The sequence below is a fragment of the Lepidochelys olivacea genome (genome assembly GCF_965140295.1).
Source record: "Lepidochelys olivacea isolate rLepOli2 genome assembly, chromosome: 9".
NCBI classification, from domain to species: Eukaryota; Metazoa; Chordata; order Testudines; family Cheloniidae; genus Lepidochelys; species Lepidochelys olivacea.
In genome coordinates this window covers 52,923,678-52,942,109 of record NC_140419.1, presented here as the reverse complement: position 1 = coordinate 52,942,109, position 18,432 = coordinate 52,923,678, and the positions used below count along the sequence as shown (strand labels likewise).

Here is an 18,432-nt window from a genome sequence, read left to right as displayed (position 1 = left end):
AAAGGTTAGGATGACTGCACATAATATCCAGTTGGGAAGACCCAGTGCTGCAAGTATTTAGCTGTATTACAGCTGGGCAAATTGTTCAAAGCAAGCCAGTTACCTGATGCATTTCCTCCTTTTTTCTGTTTATGAATTGTGCTTAAGAAGATTTGAATGGAATCCCGGTTCCAACGATGTCCGTGGCAAAAGTCCCCTTGACTCTAATGGAGGTCAGGATTTCACCCTTTGATTTTTACAAGTGTAGCCATTATTCACCACTGCAGGGTGAGAGGGCGGGTAGTCCTGTGATGAGGGCGCTACCCTAGGAGACCTGGGTTTAAGTCCTAACTCTGCCACAGCCTTCCTGTGTGACTGTGGGCAAGTCACCTAGTCTCGCTGTGCCTCAGTTTGTCGTCTGTACAATGGCAATAACAGCACTGTCCTCCCTCACTGGGATATTGTGTAGATAGCTAGGTTAATGACGGTGAGGAGCTCAGATACACGGTAATGGAAGCCAGATAAGTACCACCGAGAGGTGAAAACACTGTGCAAACCTATTGAAGCCTCTGAGCTGTCCGCGAACTATTCATTCAGACGGTCTTTTAACTATTCTTTATCTGCTGTGCATGACTGGTCTTCTAAGTCACATGGTTGTGTTTCTTCTTTTTGATTAGATGACTAGAACTTTATAAAAAAGGACTTAAGCAATTCCATGGCAAACAGCAACTAGATTTATTAGTGCCTAGATGGTTGTGGTGAAGTGAACAAAGGGGTGTGTGTGTGTGTGTGTGAAAACACTGCTGAATTGAAAAGTGAGTGAGTCAGAATTTGAGAAAATTTCCAGGAATAATTCTGAGAGTAGAGCTTTGTTCAGCTTAATAGAGACCTGTTCAGCTTCCAGCAAATGCTAAAGTCTGGCTATAAGCTTTGGAAATACAGTCTTGTCATGGGGCTTGTGCTCAGGCAACTTTTACTGACAGGACTGGTTAAAACTCTTCTCTTTATAGACACTGGACTATGTGCTTTGTAGAGCTTCTCTTTCTTCCTTAAAAGGCGTTGGCTACTAGAGTGGCTTCAAAGCCTTGGGCTGGGGGAAGGGGTCAGATGCCAGCTGGAAAACCCTGTAGCAGCAGGAGCTTTCCTGGTGAAGCAGGCACAGAATGGCTTGCACCTGCTTGCGAAGTGTTCAGCCATTACCCATATTGGTATAATAAATCAGGGAGGGATAAACTGATAAAATGCGCCAAATTGAATTGTGCCATCCACTGTGTAGGACTCTCCGTTAATAAATATCCATGCAGAGAGAAAGGGTGAAATCTGAGCAAGGAGAGAAGGCAAAGCCTGGCGCAGTCTTCTCCACAGGCAAATTACTTGCCACCTCCTACTGCTAAGTATCACAGACACTGCAGTAGCTATCTGTCTGAGACAGTCCCTGCTCTGAAGAGCTTACAATCAAAATAAACAGGAGACACACAGTGGGGTGGTACAATTGGATTTGCTTGTCCTGGATTGGGACTCAGGAGACTTGAGTTCTGTTCCCAGCAGGTCAGCAGCGAAGCCAGCAATGGAACGCCAGGGCTCTAGTGCACTATGGACCACACATCAGACTAGATTGAAAGAAATGGTCGGCATAAGTGATCTAGGTACAGCTGATGCTCTCCCTAAACATCCGCAAGGTCATCTCATTGTCCTACCTTAAAACTATTCTCCCATGTGATGCTTCCAAAAAAACCAGACGCTGGCCAGAGAGCCTGTGTGCTGAGACACTGCCTGCCATGCTGTCCCCCGGTGCTTCCCCTGTCTGTCTGTTGCAGCCACTTGTTGACTCTTGTAAGCTCTTTGGGGCAGAGATGCTCTCTGTTTGTCTAGCACCTAGCGCAGGGGGGTTCTTGTTCATGACTGGGGCCCATAGGTGTTGCTGCAATGTAAATAAGGAAGTTCCTCATTTCTATGGAGAAAACATCCTCTGTGCCCCACTTGTTCCCTTCCCCCTAGTCTTTCAACAGGCAGCAGGTCAGGCCTTATCTCCACTAGGGAGATCTAGGTCCTTGCATGGATCAGTAACTGATTAAGATACAGGAAACAGGATAGGAATAAATGGTCAATTTTCACAGTAGAGAGAGGTAAATAGGATCTGTACTGGGACCAGTGCTGTTCAACATATACATTAATGATCTAGAAAAAGGAGTGGTACAGTTTGCAGATGATACAAAATTATTCAAGATAAGTCCAAAGCTGATTTGTGAAGAATTACAAACAGATCTCACAAAACTGGGTGACTGGGCAAGAAAATGGCAAATGAAATCCAAAGTTGATAAATGCAAAGTAATGCACATTGGAGAACTTAATCCCAACTATACGTATAAAATGATGAGATCTAAATTAGCTGTTACCCCTCAAGAAAAATATCTTGAAGTTATCATGGATAGTTCACTGAAAACATCTGCTCAGTGTGCATCAGTGGCCAAAAAAGCTAATGGAATGTTAGGAACCATTAGGAAAGGGAGAGATAAGAAGACATAAAATATCATAATGCTACCATATAAAATCATAATGTCCCTGCACCTTGAATACTGTGTGTATTTCTAATCACCCTATCTCAAAAAAAATATATTAGAATTAGTAAAAGTACAGAGAAGGACTACATAAATGATTAGGGGTATGGAACAGCTCTGTATGAGGAGAGATTAAAAAGGCAAGAATGGTTCATCTTCGAAAAGAGACTACCAAGGGAGAGATATGATTAGAGGTCTATAAAATCATGAATGGTGTGGAGCAAGTGAAAAAGTAAGTGTTTGTTATTTATCCCTTCACATAACACAACACAAGAACCAGAGGTCACCTGATGAAATTAATAGGCAGCATGTTTGGAACAAACAAAAGGAAGTATTTTTTCACATAACACACAGTCAATCTGTGGATATCATTGCCAGGGGATGTTCTGAAGTCAAAAGAATAACTGGGTTCAGAAAAGAATGAGAGGTTCATGGAGGACAGGTTCATCAAAAGCTATTAGCCAAGATAGTTAGGGATGCAGCCCCATGGTCACAGTGTCCCTAAACCTCTGACTGCCAGAAGCTGGGACTGGATGACAGTGGATGGATCACTCAATAATTGCTCTGCCCTGTTCTGTTCATTCCCTCTGAAGTGTCTGGCACCGTCCACTGTTGGAAGACAGGATACTGGGCTAGATGGCCCACTGGTCTGACCTGGTATGGCCATTCTTATATTCTTGCAAAAAATTCCTTTTGTTGCTATCACTGGTTAAGCTCCAGAGGTATAAGCAATGCTAGGGAGCATCAGTATAGATAGGCTGCCGATGTTTTAAGCACTGAAGCAGTTAGACCTGCACTGAGAAGAAGTTGGTGGCTCAGCTGCACCAGGGGTTCCTAATATTGCTAACATCAGTGGAAGTGAACTTTGGGCTTTACCTTGGACATGGACCATTGTCTGTCTTATAGCTGAGTTTAAAGGGTCAAGGGTTTATTTAATTCTTATGTCTCCCTCTTCACAGGAATGTTACTTTATATCAAATATGAGTTTCTGGCAGATAAAAATCAATCTGTCCCAGTAAGAAGGATGGAGGAAAACAAAGTTATCCTGGGCACGATAAAATAATGGTCATCTGAAAATAAAATCAGATTTTAAAAAAAGAGAGCACAGGGAAAGTGAGAACAAACAACAGAAAAAAAGAATTGAAGAAGGAAGATGAAAGTTTCAGAAATTGCTTCTCTGTGTTTCCAGGCTTTTCTGGCTCCTAACAGTTCTTGAGATTAAGGCTGATAATAGCTTCTCCATAGGAACATGGGAAATTAATGCAACGGGACTCCAGGCAAGCTCCATCTAGCTGCTTAGGGTACAATAGGAGGGGTTATTAATAAAGAGACAAATTATACATAAATGATGTTCATCTATAGAAGTAATAGAGAGAGAATAAATTGCACCCAATTGCATGAAATGCGTCTTTATTTTTATCTGCAGGTTTTGATGAAGATATAAACCCCAAGGTGGAATTGGAACACTTTATTCATATCCTCTGTGATAAAAAAATATGCCTTATATTGGCTACATTTTTAAAAGATTTTGTTGTCTGTAAGGCTTAAGTGTTAACACAAGAACTAAAGACACCAAACACACTATTATCAGAAGTGGTCCATGCAACTGTGCATACAGAACTTGCATTACCAAACAGAGATGGGCCTTTGCATGCTCTAATCAAGCAGTGAGAAGTGCATGAGTAACTCAGCAATGGCTGAACCAGGTTTTTTTCCCAGACATGGTGCATTTGCAGATCTCAGTAAGATCAAAAGGAATAAACCGTTGGAAGAAAATTAGTTCAGTGCTTGTGGAAGATTTTCATGCTCATGCAAGGGTCTCTATTAGATGTTGGTGCTTGACCTAAATCTTTGAATGCAGGGGGGCACCCAGGTACAATTGACTTTGTCAATGAGTCTGACAAATGGCTGGGGCACTGGAGGTGCAGTGAAATGTGCTGTGTGTAGGGGTGTGTAAGTAGTTTACAGGCTTGGTGGACATTACTAAGAAGTCTAGGATAGTGTGAAATTCTCCCTGGAGGATGGGATGCTTGCCTAGACACAACTGCCCTGCTTTGGAAGCCCAGAGTTCTTGGATTGTATTCCCACTTCTTCCACTGGCTGCATTTCATAATACTCTGCACTTGCACAATAGTATTTTTAAAATACCATTTAGTTAGGGCTCACAGCATCCCTGTGATGGAGATAATTATCATTATCCCATTTTACAAATAGATAAACAGAGACCTCTAGAGCCTGGGCTACTTGGTCTAGATCATGCCAAAGGTCAGAGACAAATCCAAGACTAGAACTCAGGTCTCCACGCTAGCTGGCCCAGGTCTAACCCCTACAAGATCACAGTACCACTCAGGAATCCTCTCGAGGCCTCAGTCTTCCTACCTGGAATATTAGGACAATAATTCTTTCTTGATGACCTCACCTCCTAGTTTATGCACTGCTGGCTATCACTTGACTGGTGATCACATTTGTTGACTTGCCTGCAAAGTGCAGGAAAGACAATCCATTTCCTAACTGCCATCAGATCGGTTGTCAGATCTCTGACAGACTGTATTTTTGTGAGTGAACCCAAATCCAGACATGCTGGAAGGGCAAAGGAGAGCAGTGCAGCCTAAAGGCTAGAGCTTTGGCTTGTGATTCAAGAGACCTGAGTTCTAGTCCCAACTTGCCTGCTGGGAGACCTTAAGCAAGTCACTTTGCCTCTCTGTGCCTCAATCTCCCCATCTGTAAAATGGGGACAACAATACTGACCTCCTGCATAAAGCACTTTGAAATAGACTTGTTGAAAAATGCTATACAGGAGCCAGGGATGGTTACGCTGCAGAGTGCCACACTGTGAAGGGGCTATTTCCAGCAATCGCACACTGAGAGTGGTCTGTAGCGCCGCTGTTGAGGAGCAGTCATCTAGCACCTGTGGGCTCACTTGGGGTGTGTCTTGGAGGTTTGCCACTGAGAAAATGAGAGATAGAGGCCTGATGTACATTAGGATATCACTTGTTTTTCAGCACCAGTGCTGATAGGGTGAGCTGTAGCATAATCTGCTGCAGGGGATTTTATCATCTGACCCTGCACAGCTTTAGATGACATGATAGTATCTCTATACCAAGCTGCTCGAGAGGTGGTAGCATGGGATATGCATGTAAATAAATAATAAAGTGACAGCAGTCATCATAACTCTAATCTCTCATTAACTCAACATTCTCTTTCAAACCCCACCTCCTCCACTTTGCTTCATGCAACAATAATTATTTCATTGTTCTATTATTAATATTCATGGGGGAACTCGCTTTATAAATTAATTAAATTAATTATAATTCATTACAGGCATTTATGGTGGGAATAAATAGGTGGGAGAGCGAATATACACTGAATGACCATTTCCAGCCTTAGTAAATTAATTTTATCTTTAAAATTCTCAGCAACACATTAATATTAAAACCAGCTGTTGCATTTCAGTCCTTAGTGATCTAAGTCCAATTCTACAGGTCTTTACCCCTGCCATACCCCGCTTTCCTGCTGGTAATAGCTCACCTTACCTGATCACTCTTGTTACAGTGTGTATGGTAACACCCATTGTTTCATGTTCTCTGCATATATAAAATCTCCCCACTGTATTTTCCACTGCATGCATCCGATGAAGTTAGCTGTAGCTCAGGAAAGCTTATACTCAGATAAATTTGTTAGTCTCTAAGGTGCCATAAGTCCTCCTTTTCTGTTTGCGGATACAGACTAACACGGCTGCTACTCTGAAACCAGCCTTGCTGGAACTCTTGGTCACCCATTCATCTGCTTTTCCCACAGCTGTCTTCCATGTCTTCCTCTTCCATGCCACCCTGTAGGCATGCAAATTCCTGCCTTAGCTAGCTGGGAAAGCCACTTCCCCCTCCTACTTCAGAGTGTTGCTCTGGATCTACTTCTCTTGTGATACTTACAAGAAACCATATGTCTATTGATGGCCAAGCGGAGAAGCAGATATTTGTTGATACAGACATGTCTGATATTTATTAATTACATTTTTAAAAAACCTTTAAAGGATGTGAAACCATCAACAAGTGCATGGGGGGCTCGATCCTGCAAGGTGCTGAGCTCTTGGGCTGGATACAGGAGAGTGCGTAAGCATGTGTTTAACGTTGTACACGAAGTTCCAGGTCGTCAGAGGGACGTAGCACCTAACTGGAGTCTCGGGTGGGCTTGAGAGCCTGAGCTGCAGCCTGAGCCGCAGTGTCCACATTTCAGAGTAGCAGCCATGTTAGTCTGTAGTCGCAAAAAGAAAAGGAGTACTTGTGGCACTTTAGGGACTAACAAATTTATTTGAGCATAAGCTTTCGTGAGTTACAGCTACAGCTCACTTCATCGGATGCAATGTCCACATTGCTATTTTCAGTGTGCTCCCTTGAGCCCCGGTAGCATCAGTCTGTTAGCCTGAGCTTCAGGCTGACTCCTAGCTGCACTGGAGACATACCCTAATGCAACGATTCAAATGCTGAACCTTAAACAGGCTCTTCAATGCTTCTCTGGATGGGGACAAAGCATGCGGCACCTTGCAGGATCCAGAGTCCATAGCTATGCTTTGCAACCATGTGAACTTACTCCTGTTCTTTCCCACCGCCTTCCTCTCCTGTCCCCACCTCTTGTTCATCACACTCACTTGTAGCATCCTGTCTGAAATTAGACCATCAGCTTTTTGAGGCGGGGACCATGTCAGCCTGTGGGTGTGTGTGGTACCTTCCTCCACAAGGCCCTGGTATCTGGACTGGATCTGCTGGGTGCTAAAATGCAGACACCTGTGTGCATGTATCTGTGTTTTTGTGGCTGATGATGGGCGTGGAGTTGTCCGGACGTATTTCTGTGTGCAAGTCTAAAGCAAGTCACTTTGCCTCTCTGTGCCTCAATCTCCCCATCTGTAAAATGGAGATAACAATACTGACCAGCTGCATAAAGCACTTTGAAATAGACTTGTTGAAAAATGCTATACAGGAGCCAGGGGCAGTTATGCTGTGGAGAGCACCCAAAGGCACTTCCATCTGTGTCAGTATCTAGAGCACATGTACTATGTGAGAGTGAGTCTACATCCATTCACTGCATTTGAGGGCATTCATGTGTCTGTGTGTATTTTTGTGTGGGAGCATCTGTGCTTGTCTATCTGTGTGTACCTGGGTATGTCTGTGTGTGTGTTTGTACAGGTGTTGCCAGGTATTGTAAACTCAGGGATGACTTTTCAGCCAGACAGAACATTTCCTGTGGCATCACTTCCAACTGAACCTTTCTTTACAGTATCAGTGCTGATTACACTCCTCCTCTGACATCATTAACAAGCATCTGATGTCTTCTAAATGGAGGGGCAGTGAGCAAACAGGACTAGCAAAAAAAAAAGGATGCTTACTTAATTCCTGTTAGAAAGAGAGAGTGCTGTTTACTCCATCGAAAACAAGGCATTTTCAGGTTACTTTTTTGGATTCCTTTGTCTGATTGTTATTATTTTATTTGTATGATTATAGTGCCTAGGAGTCTTAGGGCTTGTTACTTGAGGTCACTAAGGAATGTTAAGTGCAATTACCTTTAAGGCCACTTTAGTTCTGAATGAGAGTATCCACGCAGGGGTTTAATGCAGTTTCACTAATACACTTTTAATGTACACCTTTGCATAATTCAGATTATCTTTCCTGAGTGTTCCCTGTAGACAAGCCCTCAGTCCTGGACCAGGAAGCCATTGAGCTAGGCACAGTACAAACACACACACAGAACAAAAAGACAGTCATTTGAGATATCAAAACAAAAACTTTTCTTGGGCTGGCTGGTCTACACGGAAAACTTCAATCGGCATAGCTGTTTCACTCAGGGGTCTGAAAACTCCCCACTCCTGAGCGACGTAGCTATGGTAACCTACCGCCTCTTGAGGAGGTGGATTTCCTACACAGGGACAGGAGAACTCCTCGCATCACTGTGGTGAGTGTGCTGCTGTAGCATTTTATGTGTAGACATACTCCCAGCGACTGGCTCGGTGTGCTGTGAGACCCCTGCACAGCCAACTGAGGATGATTTTACAGCACTGGTTCCTAACTTTCCATACTGGGAACCCATGTTCCAAAAGTAAAACATTTTCGGACCTCCCCTTCCATTTAGTCATAAAGGAAGGAACGGTGGCCCTGACCCCCTGACATCTGCTTGTTACCCAGGTTGAGTAAAGAGATTGAATTTTAGAGCCAGAATCAATCTACTTCCTGCACAGAGTTTTCTTTAAATCCTAAAGGGGAGTTTATTGGTTGCAAAGCAAAAACCAAACAGAGAACTCTCGACCATTTAAAAATGTTTCACTATCACCTTCTTTCCCTCTCCCTGTCACCTGGGTTTAGCAGGTTCCTTTTTGCTCACTTATGCATGTCCCCAGTGGTGTTCTCTGAAACCCAAATGGCAGGATAATGTCAAAAAACTTCAGAGGATCAAATGCACACAAGGTTGCTACTGAACCAAGGGCCTGAGATGGTAGATGGTTGATACCCCCATTGAGACAGGAATTTAAGCAGATGCTGGGGGAGGGTGAGGAGGGAACTATTTTCCCAAGATACTTGGGGAATTCTTTGCAGGTAACTTACTTTCATACGAAATAAATTCATCCATAAATGCTTAGTGTATCAATGGTAGAAGATACCTCATTGTGTCAAACAGAATATTGGAGCACTGGCCATTTCATTCAGTATCCCTAAGCTAGTTTTATAGATTTTGAGGCCAGAAGAGACCATTAGATCATCTATTCTGACCTCCTGTATACCCAGGCCAGAGAATTTTACCGTTACGAATGTACTGAGTTCCATAGCTTGTGCTTGGCTAAAAAAAAACTCTTCCAAAAAGGCATCCAGTCTTGATTTGAAGACATCAGGAGACAGAGAATCTACTACTCCTGCTGGTGGATTCTTCCATCAGTTAATAACCCTTCCTATTAAAAATCTGAGCCTTATTTCTAATTTTGAATTTGTCAGGCTTCAACTTCCAGTCATTGTTTCTTGTTCTGCCTCTCTCCACTTGATTAAAGGGCCCTTTAGAGCCTGGTATTTTCTCCCTGTGAAGGTACTTACACACTGTAATCAAGTCACCTCTCAGTCTTCTTTGGATAAGCTAAACAGATTGAGCTCTTTAAGTCTCTCACTGTAGAGCATTATCTTCAGCTCTTCAGTCGTTTTTGTGGATCTTTTCTTCACCCTCTCCAGTTTTTCAACATCCTTGTTAAAATGTGGACACCAGAACAGTACACTGTATTCTGGTATTGATCTCTCTGATGCCATATACAAATGTAAAATTGCCTCCTTGTTCATATAGCCAAGGACTGTATTAACTCTTTTTGCTGAAGTGTTATAGTGGAAGCTTGTTTTGAGTTACTTGTCCACTCTGACCCCTAGATCCTTTTCAGAGTCTCTGCTTTCCAGGGCACAGCCCCCCATTCTGCAGACATGGTTTGCATTCCTTGTTCCTAGTGGTATAACCTTGCCTTTGGCTGTATGAAAACATACTGTGTTTGAATGAGCCAGCTTAACAAGCAATTCATGCCGCTCTGTGTGGCTGCCCACGTCTCTCAATTATTTACCACTCTTTTTGTCCTCCACAAATTATGAGATGTGATTTTATATTTACCTCCAGATCATTGATGAAAATGTTGAAAAATGCCAGACCTACAACCAAGCCCTGAAGAGCCCCATTAGAAACACCTCTTATTCAGTGATGATTTCCCACTGACAACTATTTCTTGAGATCTGTCAGTTAGCCAGTTCTGAATCCATTTAATGTGTGCTCTGTTGATATTGTATCGTGCTAATTTTTAAATCAGAATGTCATGCGATATTAAGCCAAATGCCTTACAAAAGTCTGTTACAGCTACGATGTAAGGCTAACCAGCCTATAGTTACTTGGGTCATCCCACTTGCCCTTTTAAAATATTGGCACACAACATTAACACTCTTTCAGTCTTCTGGACTTTCTCCAGTATTCCAAGATTTATTTAAAAATTAACATCAGATGGCCAGATATCTTCTCAGACAACTCTTTTGGGGCTCTTGGCTGTAATTTCTCTGGACCTGCTGATTTTAACATATTTATCCTAAGTAGGTGCTGTTTAACATCCTCCTTAGTTACTAATGGACTGGAAAGTACTTCATCATCTTCATGTGATACAAGTACATCATCGTGCTGCTTTCCAAATACAGAACAAAAATATTTATTAAATGTTTTTGCCTTTTCTGCATTGCTCTTAACAAATTTAACATCTTTATCTGATAACAGGCCCACATGATTGTTAGCATTTACTTAGTATGTAGATTGGCAACATTAGTCACCTCCCCAGATTAATTTTTGCTCGAAGTTCTGTGTTCCTTTGTGAGTAGCTTTGCATCAGTTGGGTTGCATATGACCGTTCTGGTCCATATTACTTTGTTGTTATGCTGGTGACAGGTCCCACCGAGTGAGGTACCTTGGAAGTCCCAACTCCCTGTCCAAGTCTTTACAAGAAACAAGAGAGGCGGTGTTTGTAGGGTGTGTCTATATGGGGAAATTAACCAGAATAAGCTATTTTCAATAGCTGTTCTGGAATTGAACACTCTATTCCAGAATAAAAGTCACTTTATTTAAAAGTGTACTTTGTGAGCACACTAATTATACTGGAATAAAGTTACTTTTATTCCACAAAAGATTGTCCACATGAGGAACTATTCCACAATAACTGTCTTGATCAATTTCCCTGCGCAGACAAGCGTGTAGCTAAAGGTCTGCTTTCCACAGTGTTCACCCATCTTTAACCTTCTAGCTGAGGAAACTGTTTTCCAAGGGAGTGGAATTATATGGCCCAGCTCCCCTGTTATGTACAGAGCACTCTCTTCTTGCATTATAGTAAATGTCGAGGATCACAGTGGCTAATGTCAAAGCAGTGCTCTGTTACTTGGATCCTAATCATGTTGTACGCCATATTCCTACTTCTGTTCATTGAGAGTCCTGAGCACAAAAGGCTTGCCAGATCAAGTCCTAAACTTGCAGCTTCACCTTGTTTTATTATTGCCAGCAGAGTGCATTAAAATGCATGTCTATGCTGTAAAGTGACTTTGCATAAAGGGTTTTGTGACTGTCCTGCATCTATAGTGTCTCAGGGATTCCTGTATCAAATTTGCTCAATTTACAAGTAAAAAGATGTTTTCTCCTAGCTGCCAGTCCTGCAAACTCAGCCTCGGATCAGACTAGAAAGCTGTGTCCTTTCAGGCTTGTGCATCATCATCAGTAGCTTACTTGGGTCAAATGCTGCTCTTAACTATGCCAGTGACACCCCACTGTAGTACATTATCTCCTCAGTTGCATCTCTGCAATCTTTGTGCTTCCAGTGGTGTGTGCTTATATTACTAGGGGAAGAATTTGAAGATTGGGGTAACATAGATGGTCCTGCAAAAGCAAGCTAGTTAACTGGTCAGTGGATGATCTGGGCAGCAGAATGGACTCCAGCTCCCTCTTCCAGAGCTGTGCAGTGCTGGTTCTGCAGAGCTGACAGCAGTAAAAATTAATCAAACCTCATGTTTTTGACTGAAGTTAGCAGATGTGAATGCATGTGGGGAGCAGAACTGCTGAAAACATGGTGCCTGGCTTTACATAGTTATTTTCAAACTAGGACTCCATTTTAAATACAAAGCACTCCAGCTGTAAGGCACCTGCTTGGGCAGGGTGAGTGCCCTAGGGATTACACAGAAACACCCATACGTCTGTCTAAGGCATGTACATGGCCCTCACTGCCATTCTGTCTGAGTATGTCACACTCCTTACTGGCTGTACCCAGGCGGTGATTACCCCCATTTTATAAGACGGGGAAAGGAGGGACAGAGAGACTAAGTGACTTGGTCACTCATAGAGTCTTTGGCTGCTCAGTCCCAGGATGGTTCCCTATCTCTTGGACCATCCTTCCTTTTTCCTTGTCATATCTCTCAGTCTGACTGGGCTGCCAAGGATTTTTAAATCTAGCCCCCAGAGCTCAGTCCTGACCAACATCCACAGCTGCATTACACAGGATAGAAATAATCAGAATATAAATTCTCATGCTTTAGAGCACCACCCAACCCCAGGGTCAGGAAGAAACCTCCTCTTTGGGCAGGTTACATCATAACTGTCCATTGTGGGGCTTCTTGCACCTTCCTCTGAAGTGATGTCTGGTGCTAGACATGGTTGGAGACAGGATACGGGATTAGAAGACCTATTGATGTGATTGGTATGGCAATGCCTATGGTCCAGACTGTCAAACTTGGGGGTCTAAAGTCAGACAAATCCTTATTTAGGCACCTAAATAGATGGCCTGATTTTCAGAGGTGCTGAGCAACCTCAGCTCACATTAATTTTAGTGGCGGCTGTAGGTGCCCAGCCCCTCTGGAAATCAGTCCATTTGTCCGAGGGCCTAAGTATGGGTTTACGTGCCCAGGGACAATTGGGGAGATGCATGAGGACAATGAGTGTAATTAGGCACAAGCATGGACATAAAAGATACGGGAAGCAAAGGCTCCTGGGGTTGGGACAGGAGATGAAGGCATTGTTTGCAAATGGTTAGTGTACTGATTTAACTGAATCGGTTTAGACATGGATATAGTGAAATCAGTGCAACCCTCTTAGAATGGACAGCCTTCCATTGGGTTAACAATGTATGTTGGCTTAGGGGATGTCTACACTACGAAATTAGGTCGAATTTATAGAAGTCGGTTTTTTAGAAATCGGTTTTATATATTCGAGTGTGTGTGTCCCCACAGAAAATGCTCTAAGTGCATTAAGTGCATTAACTCGGCGGAGTGCTTCCACAGTACCGAGGCAAGTGTCGACTTCCGGAGTGTTGCACTGTGAGTAGCTATCCCACAGTTCCCGCAGTCTCCGCTGCCCATTGGAATTCTGGGTTGAGATCCCAATGCCTGATGGGGCTAAAACATTGTCACGGGTGGTTCTGGGTACATATCGTCAGGCCCCCGTTCCCTCCCTCCCTCCGTGAAAGCAGCAGCAGACAATCGTTTTGCGCCTTTTTTTCTTGAGTTACCTGTGCAGACGCCATACAAACGGCAAGCATGGAGCCCGCTCAGGTAACCATCACCGTATGTCTCCTGGGTGCTGGCAGATGTGGTACTGCATTGCTACACAGCAGCATCAGCCCATTGCCTTGTGGCAGCAGACGGTGCAATAGGACTGGTAGCCATCATCGTCATATCTGAGGTGCTCCTGGCCACGTCGGCCAGGAGCGCCTGGCAGACATGGGCGCAGGGACTAAATTTGGAGTGACTTGACCAGGTCATTCTCTTTAGTCCTGCAGTCAGTCCTATTGAACCATCTTATGGTGAGCAGGCAGGCAATACGGATTGCTAGCAGTCCTACTGTACCATCTTCTGCCAGGCAGGCAAGAGATGAGGATGGCTAGCAGTTCTACTGCACCATCTTCTGCTGAGCAGCCATGAGATGTGGATGGCTTGCAGTCCTTCTGCACCATCTGCTGCAAGCCAAAGATGTAAAAGATAGATGGAGTGGATCAAAACAAGAAATAGACCAGATTTGTTTTGTACTCATTTGCTTCCTCCCCTCCCCCGTCTAGGGGACTCATTCCTCTAGGTCACACTGCAGTCACTCACAGAGAAGGTGCAGCGAGGTAAATCTAGCCATGTATCAATCAGAGGCCAGACCAACCTGCTTGTTCCAATAAGAACAGTTACTTAGGTGCACCATTTCTTATTGGAACCCTCGGTGAAGTCCTGCCTGAAATACTCATTGATGTAAAGCCACCCCCTTTGTTGATTTTAATTCCCTGTAAGCCAACCCTGTAAGCCATGTTGTCAGTCGCCCCTCCCTCTGTCAGAGCAACGGCAGACAATCGTTCTGCGCCTTTTTTCTGTGCGGACGCCATACCAAGGCAAGCATGGAGGCCGCTCAGCTCACTTTGGCAATTAGGAGCACATTAAACACCACACGCATTATCCAGCAGTATATGCAGCACCAGAACCTGGCAGAGCGATACCGGGCAAGGAGGTGACGTCAGCGCGGTCATGTGAGTGATCAGGACATGGACACAGATTTCTCTGAAAGCATGGGCCCTGCCAATGCATGCATCATGGTGCTAATGGGGCAGGTTCATGCTGTGGAACACCGATTCTGGGCTCAGGAAACAAGCACAGACTGGTGGGACCGCATAGTGTTGCAGGTCTGGGACGATTCCCAGTGGCTGCGAAACTTTCGCATGCGTAAGGGCACTTTCATGGAACTTTGTAACTTGCTTTTCCCTGCCCTGAAGTGCATGAATACCAAGATGAGAGCAGCCCTCACAGTTGAGAAGCGAGTGGCGATAGCCCTGTGGAAGCTTGCAACGCCAGAGAGCTACCGGTCAGCTGGGAATCAATTTGGAGTGGGCAAATCTACTGTGGGGGCTGCTGTGATGCAAGTAGCCAATGCAATCAAAGATCTGCTGATATCAAGGGTAGTGACCCTGGGAAATGTGCAGGTCATAGTGGATGGCTTTGCTGCAATGGGATTCCCTAACTGTGGTGGGGCCATAGATGGAACCCATGTCCCTATCTTGGCACTGGAGCACCAAGCCGGCGAGTACATAAACCGCAAGGGGTACTTTTCAATAGTGCTGCAAGCTCTGGTGGATCACAAGGGACGTTTCACTAACATCAACGTGGGATGGCCGGGAAAGGTACATGACGCTCGCATCTTCAGGAACTCTGGTCTGTTTTAAAAGCTGCAGGAAGAGACTTTATTCCCAGACCAGAAAATAACTGTTGGGGATGTTGAAATGCCTATATGTATCCTTGGGGACCCAGCCTACCCCTTAATGCCATGGCTCATGAAGCCATACACAGGCAGCCTGGACGGTAGTCAGGAGCTGTTCAACTACAGGCTGAGCAAGTGCAGAATGGTGGTAGAATGTGCATTTGGACGTTTAAAGGCGCGCTGGCGCAGTTTACTGACTCGGTTAGACCTCAGCGAAACCAATATTCCCACTGTTATTACTGCTCACTGTGCGCTCCACAATATCTGTGAGATTAAGGGGGAGATGTTTATGGCGGGGTGGGAGGTTGAGGCAAATCGCCTGGCTGCTGTTTTCGCACAGCCAGACACGAGGGCAGTTAGAAGAGCACAGGAGGGCGCGGTACGCATCAGAGAAGCTTTGAAAACCAGTTTCATGACTGGCCAGGCTACGGTGTGAAAGTTCTGTTTGTTTCTCCTTGATGAAACCCCCCGCCCCTTGGTTCACTCTCCTTCCCTGTAAGCTAACCACCCTCCCCTCCTCCCTTCGATCATTGCTTGAAGAGGCAATAAAGTCATTGTTGCTTCACATTCATGCAGTCTTTATTCATTCATCACACAAATAGGGGGATGACTACCAAGGTAGCCCAGGAGGGGTGGTGGAGGAGGGAAGGAAAATGCCACAAAGCACTTTAAAAGTTTACAACTTTAACATTTATTCTCCTCTCATCATGCTGCTGCCACATTTGAGCTTCAGCCCTGTCTTCAGCCCGCCACTTACTCTCTTCAGCCCGCCACCTCTCCTCCCGGTCATTTTGTGCTTTCCTGCAGTCTGACATTATTTGCCTCCACGCATTCGTCTGTGCTCTGCCAGTATGGGAGGACAGCATGAGCTCAGAGAACATTTCATCATGAGTGTGTTTTTTTTTTCTTTCTAATCTTCACTAGCCTCTGGGAAGGAGAAGATCCTGTGATCATTGAAACACATGCAGCTGGTGGAGAAAAAAAAAGGGACAGCAGTATTTAAAAAGACGCATTTTATAAAACAGTGGCTACACTCTTTCAGGGTAAACCTTGCTGTTAACATTACACACATAGCACATGTGCTTTCGTTATAAGGTCACATTTTGCCTCCCCCCACCACGTGGCTACCCCCTCAACTCTCCCCCTCTCCCTGTGGCTAACAGCGGGGAACATTTCTGTTCAGCCACAGGCAAACAGTCCAGCAGGAACAGGCTCCTCTGAGTGTCCCCTGAAGAAAAGCACCCTATTTCAACCAGGTGACCATGAATGATATCTCACTCTCCTGAGGATAACACAGAGAGATAAAGAACGGATGTTGTCTGAACACCAGCAAACATACACTGCAATGCTTTGTTGTACAATGATTCCCGAGTACGTGTTACTGGCCTGGAGTGGTAAAGTATCCTACCATGGAGGACGTAATAAGGCTGCCCTCCCCAGAAACCTTATGCAAAGGTTTTGGGAGTACATCTAGCAGAGCCGCGATGCCAGGACAAATTAATCCTTTCACATGCTTGCGTGTATAGTATTTTAAAAGGTACACTCACCGGAGGTCCCTTCTCCGCCTGCCAGGTCCAGGAGGCAGCCTTGGGTGGGTTCGGGGGGTACTGGCTCCAGGTCCAGGGTGAGAAACAGTTCCTGGCTGTCGGGAAAACTGGTTTCTCCGCTTGCTTGCTGTGAGCTATCTACAACCTCCTCCTCATCATCATCTTCTTCGTCCCCAAAACCTGATTCCGTGTTGCCTCCATCTCCATTGAAGGAGTCAAACAACACGGCTGGGTGGTGGCTGAACCCCCTAAAATGGCATGCAGCTCATCATAGAAGCGGCATGTTTGGGGCTCTGACCCGGAGTGGCCGTTCGCCTCTCTGGTTTTCTGGTAGGCTTGCCTCAGCTCCTTAAGTTTCACGTGGCACTGCTTCGGGTCCCTGTTATGGCCTCTGTCCTTCATGCCCTGGGAGATTTTGACGAAGGTTTTGGCATTTCGAAAACTGGAACGGAGTTCGGATAGCACGGATTCCTCTCCCCATACAGCGATCAGATCCCGTACCTCCCGTTCAGTCCATGCTGGAGCTCTTTTGCGATTCTGGGACTCCATCATGGTCACCTCTGCTGATGAGCTCTGCATGGTCACCTGCAGCTTGCCACGCTGGCCAAACAGGAAATGAGATTCAAAAGTTCGCGGGCCTTTTCCTGTCTACCTGGCCAGTGGATCTGAGTTGAAAGTGCTGTCCAGAGCGGTCACAATGGAGCACTCTGGGATAGCTCCCGGAGGCCAATACTGTCAAATTGTGTCCACAGTACCCCAAATTCGACCCGGCAAGGCCGATTTAAGCGCTAATCCGCTTGTCAGGGGTAGAGTAAGGAAATCGATTTTAAGAGCCCTTTAAGTCGAAATAAAGGACTTCATCGTGTGGACGGGTACAGGTTTACATCGATTTAACGCTGCTAAATTCGACCTAAAGTCCTAGTGTAGACCAGGGCTTAGTGTAAGTTGATTTCAAACTGATTTATGCTAAAGTTATTTAAAATACTCTTAATCTGGTAAGGAGTGTCCATGCACCAACTTGCAGTGGTTTAACAAAGTCAGTTGAGAATCACATCCTGAGTTAAACTGTGCAACTTGGTAGGTTGTGAGTAGCTGTGTGTGTGTCTGTGTGTGCCCATGGGGACACAAAGGGTTAGATGGGGGAACACGAGGACACTGGAGTCAGATAGTGAGATGGGTGACAGAAATGGGGACATGGGGAGGTTGGCGACTGTGGGGAGATGGAGACATCTGGATGAGGGTGTATAGGGCAAGCCCCAAAACACCTCCAAACCACAAGAGAAGAGCTAAGCTAAGGAGATCTCCCCCAGAGAAACAGTGCTTGCTGGTAGGCAGAGTGATTTTTAAAACAATTTAATTAAACCACTGCAAAAGGCTGTCTGGACATTTCTTTGGTTTTAAACAAGGCTTCTTCTGGTTTAGCTTTAGGGAGAGGTTTAAGCTAAACTGCAATAAGCCACTGTTAAACCAAAATAAGAGAGAGTTCACATGGGGATTTGTCCTGGTTTAGCTAAACCGGTTTGATTAAATGGGTGCATGTTTGTGTGTAGCTGATTCCACAGAGAGGGGAAAAGCCTCAAGCCCCATCTTCTCCA

The 18,432-nt window shown here is 44.8% G+C and overlaps 1 protein-coding gene across 7 annotated transcripts in view; it reads left to right on the top strand.

Annotated features, from left to right (window-relative positions):
* The window catches only part of EPHB1 (EPH receptor B1), a 401,305-nt gene that overhangs the window by 142,577 nt on the left and 240,296 nt on the right, over positions 1-18,432 (top strand). The gene's annotated exons all lie outside the window — the stretch shown is intronic.